General features: G+C 35.0%; 1 protein-coding gene across 1 annotated transcript in view; it reads left to right on the plus strand.

Annotated features, from left to right (window-relative positions):
- The window catches only part of LOC150092099 (uncharacterized), a gene marked incomplete at both ends in the record, with an annotated part of 300006 nt that overhangs the window by 113821 nt on the left and 165340 nt on the right, over positions 1 to 20845 (plus strand). The window lies entirely within an intron of this gene.

Below are 20845 nucleotides of genomic sequence, written 5' to 3' on the forward strand. Positions count from 1 at the left end.
TCGTGATGGCAACAGTTTTTCGAACTTTTCTGAGTAATTAATTATATACTAGTGTCCTTAATCACACAAACACACACACACACATTAGACATGAAAAGTCGTTAATGTATCCATGTTGATACTTTAATATGTATCCTATGATTTATCCTATGATTATTCTTATGAAAAAAAAACTATTCAGTATTAGAATTATGCTTACCAAAAAACATACAAACAGTGATTATTGTATTACAATTATCAATTGTTATGTTCAAGTTAAAAAAAAAACTTACATTTCTTTCCAGAATGGGAACATCTTGGTACTATCTAGGTTTTCTGCATATTGCAAATTGTTGATTAACATATATTCACAGAACAGAAACACAAGTCTGAAAAGACATTTCACTTTTCATTATAGGTTATTGTGGCTAACATATATTCACACCACAAAACATGCAAAACATAGGAGTTGAAAGATATTTCTGTAAATAAACAGAAAAGCTAGTGGACTACTTAATTTACTTTAGTATCCGAGTGGTTCCTTGTATTAATTCTTTCCCACTGTTGCCCAACCTTGGTGGGAAAGTCTATGTGCCATTTTCTTTAGGGTCAGTGTTATTTCCGGTTTTGAATTCCGATTGCTCTTAGAGTATGGAATTCTGAGAAGTGAAATTATTATTATTATTATTTTACTTAAGTATAAAGAGCTAATAAGCTTCATTTTGGCAATGAAAACATTACTTAAATTAAGGGGGATATTAAATCCCACATAGTTTTAAAACCGAATAATCTTTGAGTTTCTTATTCGGTTTTAAAACTATGTGGGATTTAATATCCCCTTAATTTAAGTAATTATTTTTTTTTTCAAATTGATTAGTCATTTTCTGTATTTTACTTTTACAGGTCATATTCTAACATAATAACTGAGTAGAATTAATAAATATATAAAGTATATGTGAATTTATTTTCGAACACTGAATATTTCTCATTAAGTCTTCCAAAAAGTTATCATAAGAAACGCCTTTTTTTCCTAAAAAGTTTTCATAAAAAACGCGTTTTTTAAATTTTTTTCCCAAAAAAGTTATCAGTATCAATTGGAGGTGACATCACTAAAAGATATCCGCAAACGATGACCTCACTCATCTCCACTAGGGTGAGCAGACATCTTCTGGAGGAGAGGGGATGGTGAGAGACTAGGGTGATGGGGTTAGGTGGGGGAGCATTGCAGGGAAGACATCTGTCACCCTCTGTGGTATCACAGAATGAGAGACATGTTCCCCAGAAATATCTGAACACATAACGACATTGTTGTCATGTTTTGTTTGGCTCTGGAATTGTGGGTGATGTTTTTGAGATATGATATCTTGGAATGTTCCCAGGGTGACACACATCCGTCATTGTTATCAAGGTTTATCCAACAGCATGTAGAAACATGTCCGTGAATCATCTGTGCAAAAGTTTCATTTTGGAAGGAACGATCAGGGTTAAGGGTCAGGTAAACCGTACTATAAGGAAAAATAAATGAGTCAAGTGTCTTTGCAGTTATGACAATTCGTTCATCCTGTGAAGTTATCATATTGTGTTGTAGTGATTGGTATCCAGGAAAGTAAAGTAAAGTAAAATAATGGGTGAGCCACAAAAGTCATTGAAAATTTTCTTTCTTCAGGAAAATAGCATGAGACAAAACTCTTCAACTAGCTCTAAAACGATGGAAACCGAATATTATTTTAGAAGACACGTACATTGTGATGTATTTATTCAGGACCACTTGGGAAAAAATATGCAGGAATTGGTCTGATATCCTCGGCTACTTGCAAAGAAGAGTTGACTATGAAATGGACCTCAGTGAGTGTGATATTCTGAAATGCCAAGATAGGGAACTAATACTTGATGATACAGGAGCTGATGGAAGTAAGGTTTTTTCTATTAGTATTGAAGAAGCTGAGAGATTTTCACCAAAAATGTACAACATTGATAATCATTTACTATTTTTGGAAACCGAATTACCATCTGTTCGTATAATGGGAAAAATTATTGCTAATCATTTAAATTCATCAATGGTAAAATGAGACTTTCAAGATTTTATCCAATTCGATAAAGATTGTTTATTTTGGGACATTTACGAACATTTTACAAAAACTGATTATGTATATTTGCTGACAAAAGAATACACAGAATGTTTAGGGAGGCATGGTGTCATTTCCAGACTGACACAATATCAAACGTATGGAAGTGTGGTTACCATGATATCTGATTTAAAAATTCTTTTGTGTGACCAGCTATTTTGATGTAGTGTAACCAAGAAACAGTAAGTAACAAAAATTTTATTCATTGAACTCTTTGGAAAATGTTAAGAGTCTAAACTAAATATTGTGAAATATTTTTAGGTAATTACATGTTTTGAATTTTTCTCAGTGAATATACTTGTAAATAGTATTTCAGCAAAATAAAATGTGCATTTGTAAACTAAAATGAACAAAGATGTGTGTTTTTGTTGTTGTTGTTTTTTCCACTGTGAATTTGTACTCAGTTATTCTGATTAGAACTTGATATTTAAATCCCCAACTTTATATCTTAATGCAATTCTGTTTAATTATTTAAAAAAAATCACAACTTCGAAATTAATGCCAGGACAGGAAAAAAAAGCGTTGAAAACGAATATTCATGTATTGATTATTTTAGAAATTGTCTAATGCTACCTATCGACATTATTTGAGTTATCTGAAAACAAATCGTTCACATAATCGAAAATCTGAACTGTTAGAATTTGGTTATTTTACAGAGAGAGAGAGAGAGAGAGAGAGAGAGCACCTAATTAACCCAAAACGTGACTTTAACTCTTAAAGTTTGGCATAGAGAAAATGTTTGTACTCTACAGATAACACATATACAAATTTTACCTTTTCCCACACAAAGTAAGATAAAAACACACCAACAGTATAACCAGCAGCATGCGAAAACATGTCTTTGAGTCATCTGTGCAAAAGGTTCATTTTTGAATGAAAGGTCAGGGTAGGGCATAGTAAGTGTAAACAGTACTATAAGAAAATACCATAGAGTCGAGTGACTTTGGACTTAAGGTAATCATTCATCCACTGCAGCTGCTGTTTTGTGTTGTGGTGTTTTGTGTTTGGTAATGTAAAATAATGGGTGAGCCACAAATTCTTTGAAAGTTTCTTTGTGAAAAGTTGTAATTGTTTAGAATTTTGTAAACGAAAGTTACCATAAAGTATACGACCAGAGCTAATAATCAGTGAAATAATGATAATAAATAACTATTTATTTGTGGTGCCATATGAAGTAATCTAAGAAGAAGAAGAAGAAGAAGGAAAACGATAATGAAAAATCGACATTGGGTGAAAAATACGAATTTTCACTTATCATTGCTATAATTGACTGCCAATTTCTTTTGAATAAGAGTTCAAATTTATTTCCTAAAGAAATTTGTATTTCTGATGGAATTAATGTAAGATATGCATTAACAAAATCACCTTGTAGTTGGAAAGAATTACCTGAAAGAGTTAAGAAACAGAATTCTTGGTTAATAAAATATAACCATCAGCTGAAGTGAGAAATTGGTTCATTATCTTTGGACAAACTAAGAAATGGGATGATAGAATCAACATGGAAATATCATATATTACTTGCCAAAGGAAGAGAAAAATCAAAAACATTAGCGATGTTAATAGGGAGGCCTGTTCTTGATTTAAATGAAATTGGATGCCCAAAACGTGAAAACATAATGTGTACATTTAAATGCTTTTGGAAACATAACGAAAGATTCTGTGCTTTTAATAATTCTCAGAAGTATATGTATTGGATTCGAAAATATAAATATGCAACCTTTAATTTTACTACAGTAATAAATTCCCAACGAATACCAAATGAAACATTAAATTTCAGATGAGAATCACATTGTCAAAACCATACGATGGCAATTCCACAAGCATGGAAGAACCTTTGATGTATTTTTCAATTTATTTATTTTCTGTATTGTTAGATTCAGTAAATACAATTTGTAAATAATATTTCGTTCAAATAAAATGTGTAAATTTAAATGAACAAACTGGGTGTCGCAGATGTGTAATACAAATTTAAGAAGGAAGATAACATTTTTTTGCCTTGTGAAATTTCATGCCACAAAGTAACCAGAGAATTTTTTTGATTCATTGAATTAAAAGTCTTATTTGTTCATGCAAGCCCTCAAATATTTCAAGAAACTCCTGTCAAATTTTGGAAGCAAAAGAAATAATCGGGTATTAAATTAATAGCTAGAATTATAGTGGTGAATATTTCCCCTGAAAAGTCACAATACTGTTAGAGTTTGGTTATTTTACAGAGCCATTAGATAGTTAAACACAACGACACATTACAAAAACTCTTAAAAATATTGCTGTAGAAAAACTGCGGAGAGTTCAAAACCTTGTTTGTCTCATATCAATTACTTAAAATTTACTAATGCTAAAGAAAAAATAAATAAAATAAATAAATTCCACTTACAGAAATAGGTTAAAAGCACAAGGAATCGAAGGTAAAATTAATAGTTATATTGGTAATTTCCCAACGGAAACCAAGAGTTCGAACCAAAACACATGATTTGTCACCTATGTTCAACAAAAGTCGACCGGATAAGATAGATACCTTAAAAAAAAGAGACTTAATGAGAAATATACAATGTTGGAAAATAAATTCACATATACTTTATATACTTATTAATTCTGCTCAGTTATTCTGTTAGAATATGACCTGTAAAAGTAAAATACAGAAAATAACCAATCAATTTGAAAAAAAAATAATAATTTCACTTGTCAGAATTCCATACTCTAACAGCAATCGGAATTCGAAACCGGAAATAACACTTACCCTAAACAAAATGGCACATAGACTTTCCCACCAAGGTTGGGCAACAGTGGGAAAGAATTAATACAGAGAACCACTCGGATACTAAAGTAAATTAAGTAGTCCACTAGCTTTTCTGGTTATTTACAGAAATATCTTTCAACTCCTATGTTTTGCATGTTTTGTGGTGTGAATATATGTTAGCCACAGTAACCTATAATGAAAAGGTGAAATGTTTTTTCAGACTTGTGTTTGTGTTCTGTGAATATATGTTAATTAACAATTTGCAATATTCAGAAAACCTAGATAGTACCAAGATGTTCCCATTCTGGAAAGAAATGTAAGTTTTTTTTTTAACTTGAACATAACAATTGATAATTGTAATACAATAATCACTGTTCGTATGTTTTTTGGTAAGCATAATTCTAATACTGAGTAGTTTTTTTTTTCATAAGAATAATCATAGGATACATATTAAAGTACCAACATGGATACATTAACGACTTTTCATGTCTAATGTGTATGTGTGTGTGTATGTGATTAAGGACACCAGTATATAATTAATTATTTAGAAAAGTTTGAAAGACTGTCACCATCACGACTTACTCTAAGAATTCCCACCCTTTAACAGTAATGAAATACCCCAAATTGTATTGGAAAAATTAGTACGACCATCTATAGAAGAAGAAAAAAAAACTATGTTTGAGTGACATAGCATATAATTAAATTATTCAGAAAACCTCGAAACTGTGAATTTCAAAACACATAACTTCACGATTCTTATCTCTAAATATCACCCAAGAGGCAATAATTGAACCAAAAACATCACATGATGTCCGTGACAGACAAGGGCCCCAGCAAAATTCAACAAAAATTCCAAACTGAATAGCAAAATCAGACCTTCGCGACACGATTCCTTATATTATCTTGATCTTGATCTGGTCAGAAGTGTCCCAACAATCACGACACGATCCTTATCTCTAATATATCTCCCTTTTCCATTCAAAACAACAACATCACTTATTTACAACTAACAAATGACATCACTTATCTACATCTCATAACAACAAACATTCACGTCATGATTCCATATCTAATCTTCATCTTCATCTGCTCAGAAGTGTCCACCAATCACGACACGATTCCTTATCTCTACCATCACTCATAATTCCATACATGAACCAAAACACAAGAACTGAAGCCATTGACACATGTGCCCTCAGGGAAGTTCCTGACATTCCTATCTCATGAAGCCAAGGCCACCAGAAGCATTTGGTCGGTCAGAAGAGCCACCCCTACTACTTTTGTCATGAACATAGGTCTGACCTGGTTGCCAGGACAACATTGACAAGCTATCTATATTAAAGACAAACACGGTGATTTTTTCAATAGTTTTGGTCGTCCACCCGAAAACGATATTGTTAACTTTCTGAATATTAATACTAATAAATGGTATTATAATTCTGTGGCTGTACAAGCTAAGGAATCTTTCATATGTGGATTGCATTGTGTGTATTTTTTAATATTGAGATGTCGTGGTCTTTCTATGCAAAATATTATTAGAAAATGTTATTCTAAGGATTTGTGGTTAAATGATATTGTAGTAACTAATGCTGTTACAGATCATTTACTGGAAATAAAAAAATAATTTAAAAAAATGTTTTTTTCACTTTCCCTTTTTTCCAAACCAGTTTCTTATTCCCATGCAGCTTTTGGTAAGATAGAGAGAGGGATGAATTTGGTACTCCTTCTTTGAGCTCTCTTGCGGGGAGGGATTGGAGTGGAAGCATTTTCTTCACTGGGACTGGCTGACGTTAATCGTTGATGGGAATGGTTCTGGGTATTTGGTTTGTTTAGTAAAGGTTCTGGACGTCGTAGTCGATGTTCCTGTTGCTCTCCTTCTGTGTGAGCCAATTGATTTTTCAACCCTAAATACTTTTGCAGAACATTTAAATATGCTTTTACTTTTTCATCTGCATGTTTATTTCTTATTTTTAAAATGGCACTCATTTCATCGAGTGTGTATAGTTCACGCTCCTCTGGTGATTGAAGAAGTGTAAATTTTTAAACATATTCATTTTCTAATAAGTGAAGTCAATAAAGGAACAATGATACTGCCTAATAATGGGAACAGTGCTTCCCGTGCTGTGAAACCAGTTTTTTCTTCTGCTAATGAAGGGAAGCGATTTGTTACTTAGTACTCTTATAATTTTTTTTTCCTTCGTAGGCATGACTACTGATTATGTTTTAGTGGAATATTTCCACATAAAACATTTTTGCATATTTCACAGAGTGTGGTGATTTGGCTGGAGGTGCAATGTTTTAAAGCATCATTTGCTTGTTTGGGAGAGGAATGAAATAAGTACTTGCTGAGATATTCATAGCGTTTGAGTCTATCAGCCATTCAGGGATAAATACTGTATTGAGTTCTTCTCCTGGCAAAATCCGTGACCTCAAGCATAAAATATCAGTGTTTCCTGTCTAAAGTCTAAAACTAAATATGAGTGGGGTTCACGTGTTGCATCTTTATAAATCTGAACTAACACATTCGTGTGTCCTCGAAATACCTGGGAAGCTAAATGAGAAAACTGCAAAGAGTACCGGGGATTTTTAAAAGCAATAGCATAATGGCTATTGAGAGAAATTGTACAAAAATGTTTACCTTTACAGAATAAATTTTGTGTCAGTAGAATGACACTAAGGTTAGGGTGATGTGAACCTTTTATGAATACATCAGCTATTTCCGTGCTGTCCTTAGCCTGGTGAACCAAATCATCAATTATGAGTAAATTTCTCACATTAGAATCAAATTCAGGTAACTTCAAACCATTCACGAATTCTATATTGGTAAATTTTTTAAATTTATCTTGATTTTCATTGTAACAGTAAACAATTCGCTCCGGTGGTGGTTTGATTAGTTGATTACAAAGTTCTATGAGAGACAACACGAATGTTGTTTTTCCTGACTGAGTAGCTCCTAAAATTATGCATGTAAATGGATGTATGAACATATCGAAAATGATAACATAATAAGACTGTGGTTATTTTTATATAATCAGAGATCATGTAAAAACAAATAGATACTTGTTTTAATATAAAAAAAATCTCCTTGTCAACATTCTTTTTTATCACAGTCACCATGTAATCATGCCAAGACGAAAATTTTCTTTTTTAATTCTAAGAAAAAAAAAGCTATTCTGGAATAATAGTAACAATAACATTGATGTGAAAACTGTACAAGAGAAGGGCAACACTGCAAATTATCGTGTTGGGAAACAACCATGGATTTTTACCTACCAGGGAATGTTGTTTAGTTTTCTGTCCCATAGATGGCATCTTTTGCTATGGGGTATGTGAGTGTAAGGAATTATCCTTTAAAATACCCATACGGAAAAGTGCATGTGTCTGTTGACACTAAGCACTTCGCAAAAGCGGATCCAAATATTTATGTTATGGAGGTCGTTTTGAGTTGAAAGCTCCATTTTTCTCTGTGGACAGAAAATGGTACAGGAATTTGGATGTTTTGTGGCTCACCCCTTACTGCTGCTATCATAGATTCCAGATTAATCTCAGTGGCCGTGCGAGAACTTAAAGTAATAACTTTGCATTTGGTCACAATCTTACCCCCCCGCATTCTGTAGGAATAAGATTTGGGGGCTGTGGTAACAAACTCAACAATAAAGCCACTGTCGAGACCGTCACCTAGCTCCCCAAGGTAGTGATCAGTGGACGGTGAGTAATCGCCTGGTTTTTCAATGAAAATGACAGAATCAGTATCTGTGTATAAAAGCTGTCTTTGCAAAGGTTCCTTGACCACATATAACTTTATCCTACTATAGGCAACTACAAATGAGGAGATGACAGCATTCCCTTTCCTATTTTCAGGCTCAGTGCCTTCAATAGGAGAGTAGGCATCCATCATCTGCTCTTCTGAAACTAACCTAGCATCTTGGATAACTTTACTGTTATCCAAAAAAGTTCTACGAGGTCTTCATAAGAGGAAATCACCTGGGTCTGAGTTCTTCACATTCTCATGCCAAGCCTTCCCCACAGAGAATTCAAACAAAGTTTAGCAAGAGAACATTTACCAGGGTTTTTACTAATGTGTTCACTATTTAACATAACACCTTCCCTTAGCAAAAACTCATCCAGATAAGCCTGTCGGTTTTGACCTTCAGGCCATCCAGATGCTTCCTGTTTCAGCTTCAGAAAAATATCAATATATTGAGCAAAGAAGTTTTCTTCCCCTTCAAATTTTTGAGAAAAATGCCACACCTCATAAAATTCAATAACTTTATAACTGCGAGAATGTGCTAAATCTAATTCTGGACTGCACCAATAACCTGTAAATGATCAGTCCGTATGAGAGCATAATGGGGCCATTTCAGAAGCACACTTTCCACACAGGGGGAAGATTAATTTTTCGTTAACTGTGATGGACAAAACCGGTAAAAGGAGATCAGTAGGTGCTTCCACTTTTGCATGGCAAATACCAAAGTATACCCCAGGAGAATAGTCGAAATTATCGATAATAACTTCGGGATGCCCCATAGGAAATATTTGGTATTTCATTACCCATGGATAAAAGCTATTGAAGTCCAAATAGCGAATAACTTCCTCTTCTGACTGAATTTTGTGACACATTTTGTAGCAGTCGGTTCTGCCACCATACAGAGCACTACGAAGTAATATAGGATCTGGAATATTAAGAGCAGCAATAAAGTTTTTCAAGGCTATGTTTTCAGAAATTTCTGCATTAAACTGACATTCCTGCATTAAACACACAAAAAAATTCTGAAATTTCTGCATTAAACACACAAAAAAAAAAAAAAAAAAAAAAAAATATATATATATACAGGGTGTTCGGGATAAATTTGACAGTTTCGTAAGGAAAAAGAAAATCTTCTTTGTATCTATTAAATTTAATGAATTGACAAAAAAACATTACAGGCAGAGTTAATTACAATACTATCAACAAGATTTACTCAAAATAACCACCATTAGCATCGATCACAGCTTCAATTCTTCTTTGGAACCTCGAACAAGCTGATGCTACAGTCTCCCTGGGAAGGGCCGCAAAAACTGTTTTAATTTTATCCATTAACTGGGCTTTTGTATTACTGGAAGTGCGATTGGTGTCTTTTTCAACTGCGCCCCATACAAAATAATCCATGGGGTTAAGGTCTGGGGAGTTTGGAGGCCAAACATTTGGACTGGTGAAGTCGTAGAAATTTTCAGACAACCATTTTTGACTTTTCCCAGAGGTGTGGCAAGGGGCCGAATCCTGCTGCCATACATACGGCCTACCATTGGCTACCCTTGTTATCCAGGGCTTGACTACAGTTAGCAACTCCACGAACAAAGCCCGAATTCCAATGCCAGGGTTCTTCAACACCTGTTCCTGCAGATTTGCGAGGAATTCTGCTGTACGAACGCAATCAGATCGTCTGCTAGGGATCTTTCTTCTTGCTACATCCTCGTAGTCACCATTGCAAGTCTCTAGTTCATGCCTGATTGTTTTTACTGTATTCAGGGAGCATTGGGCAGCAGTCGTAATATCCTTATTTTGATGGCGGGCACGAATCATCATGATACAAGTTATTCTCTTCCATGATTCAGGTGGGTTCCAACTATCCATCCTTTCTGACATCTTGTATATGAATGAAGAAGGGTCCAAACTTTTAAATGAAGAGAAGTGTGTGTTAATACATGTAACTTACGGAAAAATATAATTAATTATAAATATGTCAAATTTATCCCGAACACCCTGTATATATATATATATATATATATATATATATTTGTGTATTTGAAAGTGTAGTAAATTGTCTAGTTGAAGTTTTTTTTTATCTGATAATATTATAAGATTTATCAATGTTTACAAATGATATGTTGAATTTAGTTATGAGTCCCATAATCGCCAAATATATACATCTGTTTCTGGGCATTTAAAAAAAAAATACAATTGATTCTTTTTTAAGAGTGATTTTTTTTTATCAGTAAAGAGAGTTATTGTTAAGCGCCATGGCTTAGAAAGGAAAGGAAGATTTACGTAAATTGGCTGAAGAATTGGGAGAGATGCCAACTGTTGAAATGAAAGTGATAGATCTTAAAATGATTATTACGGGAAGTAAATTTTATGAAGAAGAATTTGTTAAAGAGATGTTGGAGACGATTATTAGTACCAGATTCGAGGAAGAACTGATGAAGAAAGAAGAATTAGAAGTTCAATATCCAGTTTAATTAGAAGTTCACAGTATCCAGTGACAATAAACCATATTGCCTTGAACTAATTAAGCTAATGCCTAGGTTTAGATTACAAGAGGATGACAATGTGATATACCTATCCCTGTTTGAAAGACAAGCTAAGAGAACCAAAATAGATATTTAAGACTGGATATCATATCTCTTGACTTTGTTACCATTGAGATTGTCCAATTAATTGGTAGAGAGTCAGAAGAAAATTGTGAAGATTATGAATATATTAAAACAATTCTACTAAAGAGATTTAGACTGAATCCTGAAAGTTTCAGAAAAAAGTTTGTGATGCACCAAAAGGTTTCTGAAAAATCTTGGAGGGATTTCTGTTATGAAATAACTAATTATTTCGAAGAGTGGATTGGTGGCCTTGATATCAAGGATTTTGAAGGGTTAAAAGATCTAATTATTACGGATCAACTGAAGGAGAAAGTACCACATGAAGTGAGAGAACATCTCTTAGACGACTGGGCAAAATTCGTTTCTCCAACCAAGTTAGCTGAAAGATTGGACGAATACGACAGTGTTCGTCAGTACATCAAGGAAACCCATTGGAGCTATTTCGAAGGACAAGGTTACTGAAAAGTTTAGACCTTATACTCCACCTGCTGAGCGAACATTCAAAAATAAGTTATTATCTCACTCTCAAAGTCCACCGAGATGGTACCAGCCGCGGCGAATTGATGATTCATACAAGCCTCACTACAAACCAACTTGTTTTACTTGTAGAAAGGAAGGTCATATCGCCAAGTTTTGTATGAAAAATAGTCAGCCAAAAGGTACTCCTGCTACAGCAAACAGTAACCTAGTTCAAACGTCTACCACTGGGGATGACAATAAATCAGGTGTGTTGACTGCCAAAATTTCCATTCCAGTATCCAAATCAGTGGATATTGGTCGAAACGTAGATGATTTGAAGGTCGTCAAAATCAAATGCGGAAGTAGGGTTTTAAATGGAATAATAGATACCGGAGCGCAAATATCGGTAGTGGACGAAGATTTAGTGGCAGATACGCCCCATGATGGAGAAAGTAAGATAGAAATATCTTCTGCTTTCGGAGAAAATGAAATAACACCCTTGAGAATTTTTGAAATGAAAATTGATGATAAGTTACATGGTAATGTTCCAGTCAAATGTGCCGTCTCAAGAAGACTGGTTACCGATCTACTACTGAGCTCCTCTGCCTATCCTATGAAATACTGGTCGAAAGCGTCGAGCTACATGAGAGTAGTGATCATTGGGAGACACCAGTTCTGAAATCAAAAGATTTAAGTGATAAACGGTCAGAAGATGATGAAGACGAAGACATGCCTTCGAAAATAACCAGTACAGCATTGGCAGTCAGTACGATAGAGTCCCCTCCAGGTGCAGAAAATGAGTGTATACCAGAAAAAACAAAATTCGAATTCGGCAAACTTCAAGAGGATGATGAGACGCTCCGAAGGTGTTTTGAATGGGCGAAAAGGCAGAAAAATGGCTATGCGTTTGACGATGGGGTTCTGCTTCATAACGAACATATTTGTGGCGAGAATATTAGACAAGTAGTGCTACCGTGTGTGAAACGAGAAAATGTCTTAAAGATGGCACATGAAATCCCTCTTGCTGGCCATCTCGGAGAAAAGAAAACCCGTCAGCGAATCAAGTACTTATTCTTTTGGCCTACCATTAAACAGGATGTGAAAAAATATTGCGAAAGCTGCAAGGAATGTCAAATGAGAAGGACTGCTACATATAGAGATAGAATCCCATACGACCTATCGTCAGACCAGAAACTCCATTTGAGGTATGGAGTGTGGATTGTGTCGGACCGTTAGACCTCCATCGGGAAGAGAACATAGATTAATAATATGTGGTGTTGATTTATGCACTAGATGGACCGAAACCATACCTGTCAAGGAAATAAGTGCTAAAACTACATGTAATGTCTGATGAGGATTTTTACTCAGACGGGATTTCCTAAAATGGTCTGTACCGACCAGGGTACGAATTTCACATCTAAACTCACTCAAGCTTTTGAAGATCTGCTAGGCATAGCTCCACGTTTTTCCACTCCAGGACATCCTGAGAGTATGGGCGCTGTCGAACGTTGGAACAGAACTATAAAAGAGATGATGAATAAGAATATACCGGAGCATGGAAGAAACTGGGATTTACATCTTCCCTATCTTCTATTCGCATACCGAGATGTACCACATAGCACTACTGGGTTATCACCTTTCCAGATGGTATATGGAAGATTACCTCCAGGCCCCTTATCTCTGTTAAAGGAAATTTGGACTGGTAGACGAGGCATCCCAACCACTGCCTCTCGCTCGATTGAAAATTATTTACAAGAGCTTCTTGAAAATCTAAGAAAAGCTCATGAAATTGCATCCGAGAACGCCAAAGGGTCTCAAGAAAATACTTATCCAGATATAATCTTCGTTCCAAAGAAAAATCCTTCATTGTTGGTGAAAAGGTTTTAGTATTGTTACCTTCACCCTCTCATAAGCTTCTAAATACTTGGACAGGACCTGCTACAGTCGTCCAACTTACTAGACCACATTCTGCGAAGGTTGAGATGAAAGATGGAAGTATCAGGGAGCTCCACATAAATAAGCTTCGACCATATATTCAAAGAATTAATCATGTCGGTCTAGTTTTCGAGCTAGATGAAGATTTCGGAACACTCCACTATGCACCCGCTGACAAGATGAATAAATCAGTCAAAGATATTAGGAAACACCTTTGGGATATGAAAGCTCTCTTGACGGGAGAACAAAAACAAGAACTTTTTGACATCCTCCGGAAATATGCAGATGTTTTAGTTCCAAACCTGGTCATGCCAAAGTTGACGTACACTCCATCAAAGTTACAGAGAACTGTTCCCCTAAGAGACTCAAACCCTATAGGGTGCCAATCACTCTACAAAAGGAAGTAGATCGACAAGTCAAAGAACTGTTAGATATGGGTCTCATTGAGCCAAGTGTCAGTGAATGGGCTCATCCCGTGATTTGTGTGGCTAAGAAAAATGGAAGTGTCAGACTATGCATTGACTTTAGATTGCTAAATAGTTTTGCTATTCCAGATGCTTATCCAATGAAAATAGCTAGGGATTTATTATTTGAGGTAGGACAAGCAAGATTTATCACTGTAGTTGACCTCACCAAGGCATATTGGCAAATCCCTATGGAAAAGGAAGCAAAGCCCTTCACCGCATTCGTGACGCATTCTGGTCACTATCAATGGAATGTCTTACCGTTTGGAATGAAGAACGCTGGAAGCACATTCCAGAAATCATTAGATAAAGCACTAGCTCCTCATAAGGCATACTGCCGATCTTATATCGAAGATTTGGCTATATTTTCTAAAACATGGTCTGAACATCTCACCCATATAGATGAAGTCTTCAAAACATTAAGAGAGGTGGGTATAACAGTAAACCTAGAAAAATGCGAATTCGGGAAAAATCAAGTGAGGTTCCTAGGTCATTTGACTGGATCCGGTCAACATTCCCCAGACCCAGAGAAGGTCGAGGTTATAAAAGGTTTAGCGACACCAGCGACAAAGAAGGAAGTAAGAAGTCTACTTGGACTGGCTAGCTACTACCGTGACTACATACCACGATTCTCCCAAATTGTATTACCACTGACAAATCTGACTAAGAAAAGTATCCCAAACAATATTCCTTGGACAACTGATGCTGATGAAGCTTTTACGAAACTCAAAGAAGAGCTTATAAAAATGCCTTCTTTGCATACTCCAGATCTCGACAAGCCGTTCCAGTTGTATACGGATGCATCAGCAACAGCAATTGGCGCATGCTTAGCTCAAAACAACGAACAAGGAAAAGAATTGCCCATTGCTTTCTTCAGTAAGAAACTAAATTCCTGTCAAATGAAATGGTCATCCATTGAAAGGGAAGCTTTTTGCGTCTTGGAGGCGTTGAAAAAGTTTGACACATGGGTATTTGGTGCTGAAATACAGGTAATTTCAGATCATAACCCTCTGACCTATCTAACTAAAAGTGCCCCTCATGGTGATAAGTTGTCCCGATGGGCTTTAGCCCTACAACGTTATAATAATACCGTTACGTGTAGAAACGGTAGTCGTCATGGTAACGCTGATGCCCTTTCCAGATTAAAAACTGATATAATTAATTAATGTTATTGGCTTGTTTCTTAATAATGATTGTATATTTTCTTGATGTTTAGTTAATGATGATTATATAGTTTTTTTTTTATTTTTATTTTGTTTGTTTGTGGGAGCTGCATCGCACCATAAGCTCTCACCTCATTTCTTGTATTTTAGAGTCAATTACTCGCCTGAGTTTTCTTTTAGATGCAACATCGACACTCCTGTGACGGATGTGCTTCCCCCAAAGGGAGTTGTAAAGATTTTTGTCACGAAGACTTGCGAATTCTCTTTAAATTGGGTACTGGTGGCCAGGAGGCGCGGCAGTCGTGACAACGAAGCAGACGACGCTTAGGACTGTTATTAGCAAAGTTTCCGCCGAGTGGTATCCATTTTTGTTTTTTTAGAATGTGCCCGAAGTGAGAGAACAAGTACAACATTAGTGTTTGAAAGCAAATATAATTTTCTAGTTAGATCATATACTACAGTATAATAGGTCATCAGAATTGCAAAAAAGAGCTATTTCAGCGAGCATTCATTCTGCGTAATGACTTTCACCAGCTTTACCATTCATCACGAGTCCGAGTTTTACTAACGCTATCCTTGGCTTAGTCTGTAACATCGGCTGTATGTTGTTCTTCGTTCGATGGTACAGGAAAGGTGGAAGTAGCCGAGTGGGAGACTGTTTCTTCAGCTGATGTTGGTGCTGGGATCGAAAGGATTGAAACAGTTTATTCTGCTGTTGTTGTTGTTGTTGCAGTTGGACGCATTTTTATTTTTCCCAGAATAGTTTGGGTGAATACTTTCTCCACATTGTTGGTGGGAAGGTCTGGAAATTGCCCAGCGTCTCGAGTAGATTGCGGGGAAAGTGCTTCAATGGGCGCTCATTCCCGCTCTGCAAAGGTACACAGAGGACAAGATGTTACTTTGTGCTCCGTGCTGGAGCACTTACGGCAGGGGTGTGGGCACTGGCTAGAGATGTGCCCGACGCCGACACAGTTGAAGCACTTTTCTCGGGGACAATCACTCCTCAGATGTTCTATCGAGCCACATCGCAAACACTGCCTCTGTACCCCGGTATCATTTGCCATCACGCGCGACGTGCCGATGTTGACTAGATTGGGCACGGGCTGTCGCATATCCATCTTGAAGGTAACTTCTCCGGAGTACCAAGCGGGGTCTTCCTTGGAGACGCTCTTCTTCATGTTGTTCACTTTCCTCCACTTGCTGAATGTCTGGGTGAGCACGTCGTTTCCGGCTTCAAGGTACTTCATAGGGAAGCGGTCGATTCAGAGTTGACGAACCTGCGACCCCACCATGGTTGGGGTCACCTGCTTCCCTTGGACGGGGAAACCCTCCAGAAGTTTATCTCTCTTGGATGCATTTTTAACGGCGAACAAGAATCGTCCTCCACAGGTGGTGAAGGAGAAGATATTATTAACTCCTACAAGCCCCTTAAGGACTGTTGTGAGGACTCTGGGGTCCTCCAAGCCTGGAATCTCCACTCCTAATGTCCGGGTTCTAGGGGGGGATCGCTCTGCTTATATTGGTCTCTGCGTCTAAAAAAGAAATTAAAAAAGAATTAGAGTCCGAAGACTCTATAAGAAGATCCCGTAGCACTTCGCAATGAAAAGTGAAAAGTGAAAAGTGAAAAGAACTTACATACCTTCACTACACGAATGCCAGAAAGGTGTGCCCATATATTATACCTAAGATAAAAAGCCAAACGGCTATTTTTTCTGGCGAAGTTAATTAAATTAAGAGGATAAAAATCCCTTATTATTTTATAGCCAGTATGCAAATCTCTGAGATCGAAAACTACGATCTAAAAGTTTCATGCCGAAGAACTATCGGCGAATCCAAGGGTAAGTGAACACCTGGTAGTACAACACCAAGGCAACTCGAAGCAAAGGTGGAGCAAGATCCATCACTCTCCTTGTTATTTTTTCATAATGTTAAACACAGCTCCTAGGAGATGTAAAAATTCTTTTCATTTAAACTTTAATATCATCTAGGTCTATCTACTCACTGATGAGACCTCAAAAAAAGGTTGAAACCAATTTGGGTAGTGACCTCTTCTCATAATGTAAGGCAGTAGTACATCTCCTAGGAGCTATGTTTTACATTATGAGAAAATATCAAGGATAGTGAGGGAACTTGCTCCACCTTTGCTTCGAGTTACCTTGGTTTTGTACTACCAGGTGTTCACTTACGCTTGGATTCGCCGATAGCTCTTCGGCATGAAACTCTTAGATCATAGTTTTCGATCTCAGAGTTTCGCATACTGGCTGTAAAATAATAAGGGATTTTTATCCCCTTAATTTAAGGAGTCATTCCTTGAACCTTATTCCTGCATATTTATATAATTCTGAACCTAACTTATCTGCTGGAGATGATTTTTCCCTTTCTTTCAGGCTGATTTCTAATTCTTCTTTAGTTATTTCCTTTTCATTCTCATTAAATGTTTGCGATTTATCTTGTTCAAAATATTCATCTGTCCACAATTCTGTATAGAAATTCAGAAATTCTTCTATTTCAATTCGGGATTTACTTTTATGTTTTTTTAGTATCTGTGCTTTGCTATGAGCGTTAGAAATATATTTTACAAAAACAAGTAGCCCAGAATTCTGAATTTTCAATAAAATCCCCCCCCCCACCCTCAGTGACGAAGGAGAAATTGGTCATATCGTCGCATTGTAAAATGATTAATAATATCTTAAAATATTTAGCTATCCGCATGTGAATCCTCATGCTGTCTGCTTTCTCTCCACTGATGTAGTAAGAATGAACCTCGAAAAAAAATAAATTCTTACTTCTCCACAATCAAAATATACTCACATATCCATGCCGAAGCCAGGTGAGGTGTCTGCTTATTAAGTTGTTTGAATAAAGAGGAGTATGATATATCTATTAGCAGCAAAGGGTTTTTTCCCTGAGCATGATATTTTTATCGTTGTTATTTTTATTATTTTAAAAATATAGTATACAAGTGCAATACTTCTCTGTAGGATATCTGATATCGCTAAATATCAGATATCCTACATACGTGTTATTGCTCTAATATATGCATATGCTTTGGCTGAGGGGAATTTAAACTGATCATTAAGTTTTTCACTTTTAAGGAAAACCCCAATGCTTCTGTAACATTAGTAATGCGTTCCTCATATATAGTTTTTCGCACATCAGGCTTAAGACCATTGTGAAATTTAAAAAAATATAAATTTCACAATAAATTCAGATTCACGTTTTTTTAATTTTAAAAGCATTCACTAAGTTAACCAGCTTATCATAAAATTCTTGATACAGTCTCATTCTGAGTTTGCACACAAGAATACACTTTCCAGAGATTTGGTCCAAGCTCAAGCTTTTTACAATATTTAACAACTAAATTCTTGAATTATTCGTAAGTTTGGATTTATTCGAACGTTCTAGAATTGGGAGTAAAAGTCAAATTTTTCTTGAAACTTAGATTTTATAACAAACATCAGCTGATCATCTGATCATTTTCAATCTCTCTTAGTTTTCTGCTGACTTAAAAAAATACACAGAAATTCTACAAAGTATGGACTAAATTACTATTCATCATTTCCTAACACACGCATACTAAGCTCCTGATCAGTGGCAATAATTAAGCAATAGCTAAAAAACAAATAAACATAACAAAAAGGAAATGTTTCTTAATTTTTCTCGCTCAATTTCTTATACAAAATTATGACTTAAATTATAACTTTAAATTAAATTATAATTACAGTTGACCTGAGTGAGTGGTTAATACCAAAAACTCGGTTACTGGATATTATTATTATTATTATTATTATTATTATTATTATTATTATTATTATTATTATTATTAAAAGTTAAGAGACGGAGTGAGAGACCAAGAAAATAAAAAAAAATAATATTTCAATTTAGAAATAATTAATGTTAGTGTAGATTTATGGTATTACGTTAACAGTGCGTGTAAAATGTTCATGTTTCTCAAAAACAATAAAAAATTATGCATTATAAATAAACTTATCTCCTAAAGAGAAAAAAAAAGCCCCAAGAACTTGGGAACAGAATTAACGAAAAACATCATGCAAACTTCCTTATCTTTTCTTCAAGATCTCAGGATTTGATGCGAATACACAAATTAAAACATTACTCTTCAAACGTGTAAAGTATAGTTTTCTACTTTCAATAATGGCCATTAAAATATAATAAAATATAATCATTTAGCTCATATCTGCTTTTTTTTTCTAAAACAAAAAATTACTTTGTGCACAACTTTTCTTAAGAGAAAATGCATTTTTCTTTCATATATTGCAAAATATCAGTTATTTCCTAGTTTCTTGAAATATAAAGATAATTTTAAAGTTCACTTTTCTTTATAGAAACTTCTTCCTTATCCTTAAACACAAAAAGAAATCATATGTTTCGGATTTAGAGCCCTTAACTAGAATACGTTTTCTTCATAACGTATCAATATATTGATAAATAGCAATATTGATATTGATAAATATTGATATATCACTTTTATCAATGCCACAACTTAGCTTCATCTAAAAGAAATTCATCCATTAATTTTGTTTCCCTCATAACGATCTTTTCCAGCTCTTTGGAAAAAATCAATCAACATCTTCTTCGAATGGAAACTCTTCGCGCAAGCATACTCTGCCTAACGTGGTAAGGAACATGGCGTTGAGGTGAAAGTCGCTTTTTGTAAACAACACTGAAGTTCTTCAAAGGTGTGAAAACGCCGTCGAAAAGTTCAATATTTTCTAGATTCAAGTTTATGTTACAGAAATTAAAAAAAAAAAAAACTAAATTAGAGGTTAGACCTTTTGGTCTAACCTCTAATTTGTGAAATGTTGCAATCAAACAATGTTCAACAGCCGAAAGTATACAATAATTCCTTATATAAACATCACTATTGACTAGAAATAATACATTCCTGCCCTTCATTTAGAAAGTATTTACATACAAATAGTTATCCTTTCCTTTTATTTAATTCATCAAAATTGATCGCAGTAAAAAATAATATAAAATAATCTTGATATCGCTAAACAGCACATATCCCACATTTCTATATATTGGTCTCAGTTTGTATAATTAGAATTATGAGAAAAGAAATTTTAGAAATTTTGTTTATGCGTTTATGAGAGTAGTAAAATTCATTTTGGTGTGGTCTTAGGAATAGAATATCTAATAATACTGTCAACATGAGTTCTTTCGGGATTAAAATAAACACAACCGATAACAATGAAACTTGTATGCATAGAATGACAAGGAAACTTATTACAAAAATCGTTTTCAAATATTTTAGCAATATTTTAGCAAAGTAGGTTTAATCATTAAGAATTTAATTAATTGTAGTGAACCTTGAGTATATAAGTTATTTAAATTTCCCCACCATTCTTCACACAATGTAAATATTTAAATAAATATGCATATTTAATCAGTCAAATCTAATCAATCCATGAGAAAATATTTTATATTAAACTTTTATTATTAAACTTTTTTTCAAGCACATGATGTTGAAATGTTAACGGGAAAAAATTATAGCGGTGTTCTATTCCGAGGACCATAGCAAAAGCATAACTGGCATGAAACAGAGATCTACAACTTTACATTTTGTTTTCTTATTTCTCTAATTTTATCTGTTTTGTTTGTAAA

Source organism: Typopeltis vanoorti, unplaced genomic scaffold (assembly GCF_054136105.1).
Source record: "Typopeltis vanoorti isolate ZY-2024b unplaced genomic scaffold, IOZ_Tvanoo_1.0 HiC_scaffold_690, whole genome shotgun sequence".
Lineage (NCBI taxonomy): Eukaryota > Metazoa > Arthropoda > Arachnida > Uropygi > Thelyphonidae > Typopeltis > Typopeltis vanoorti.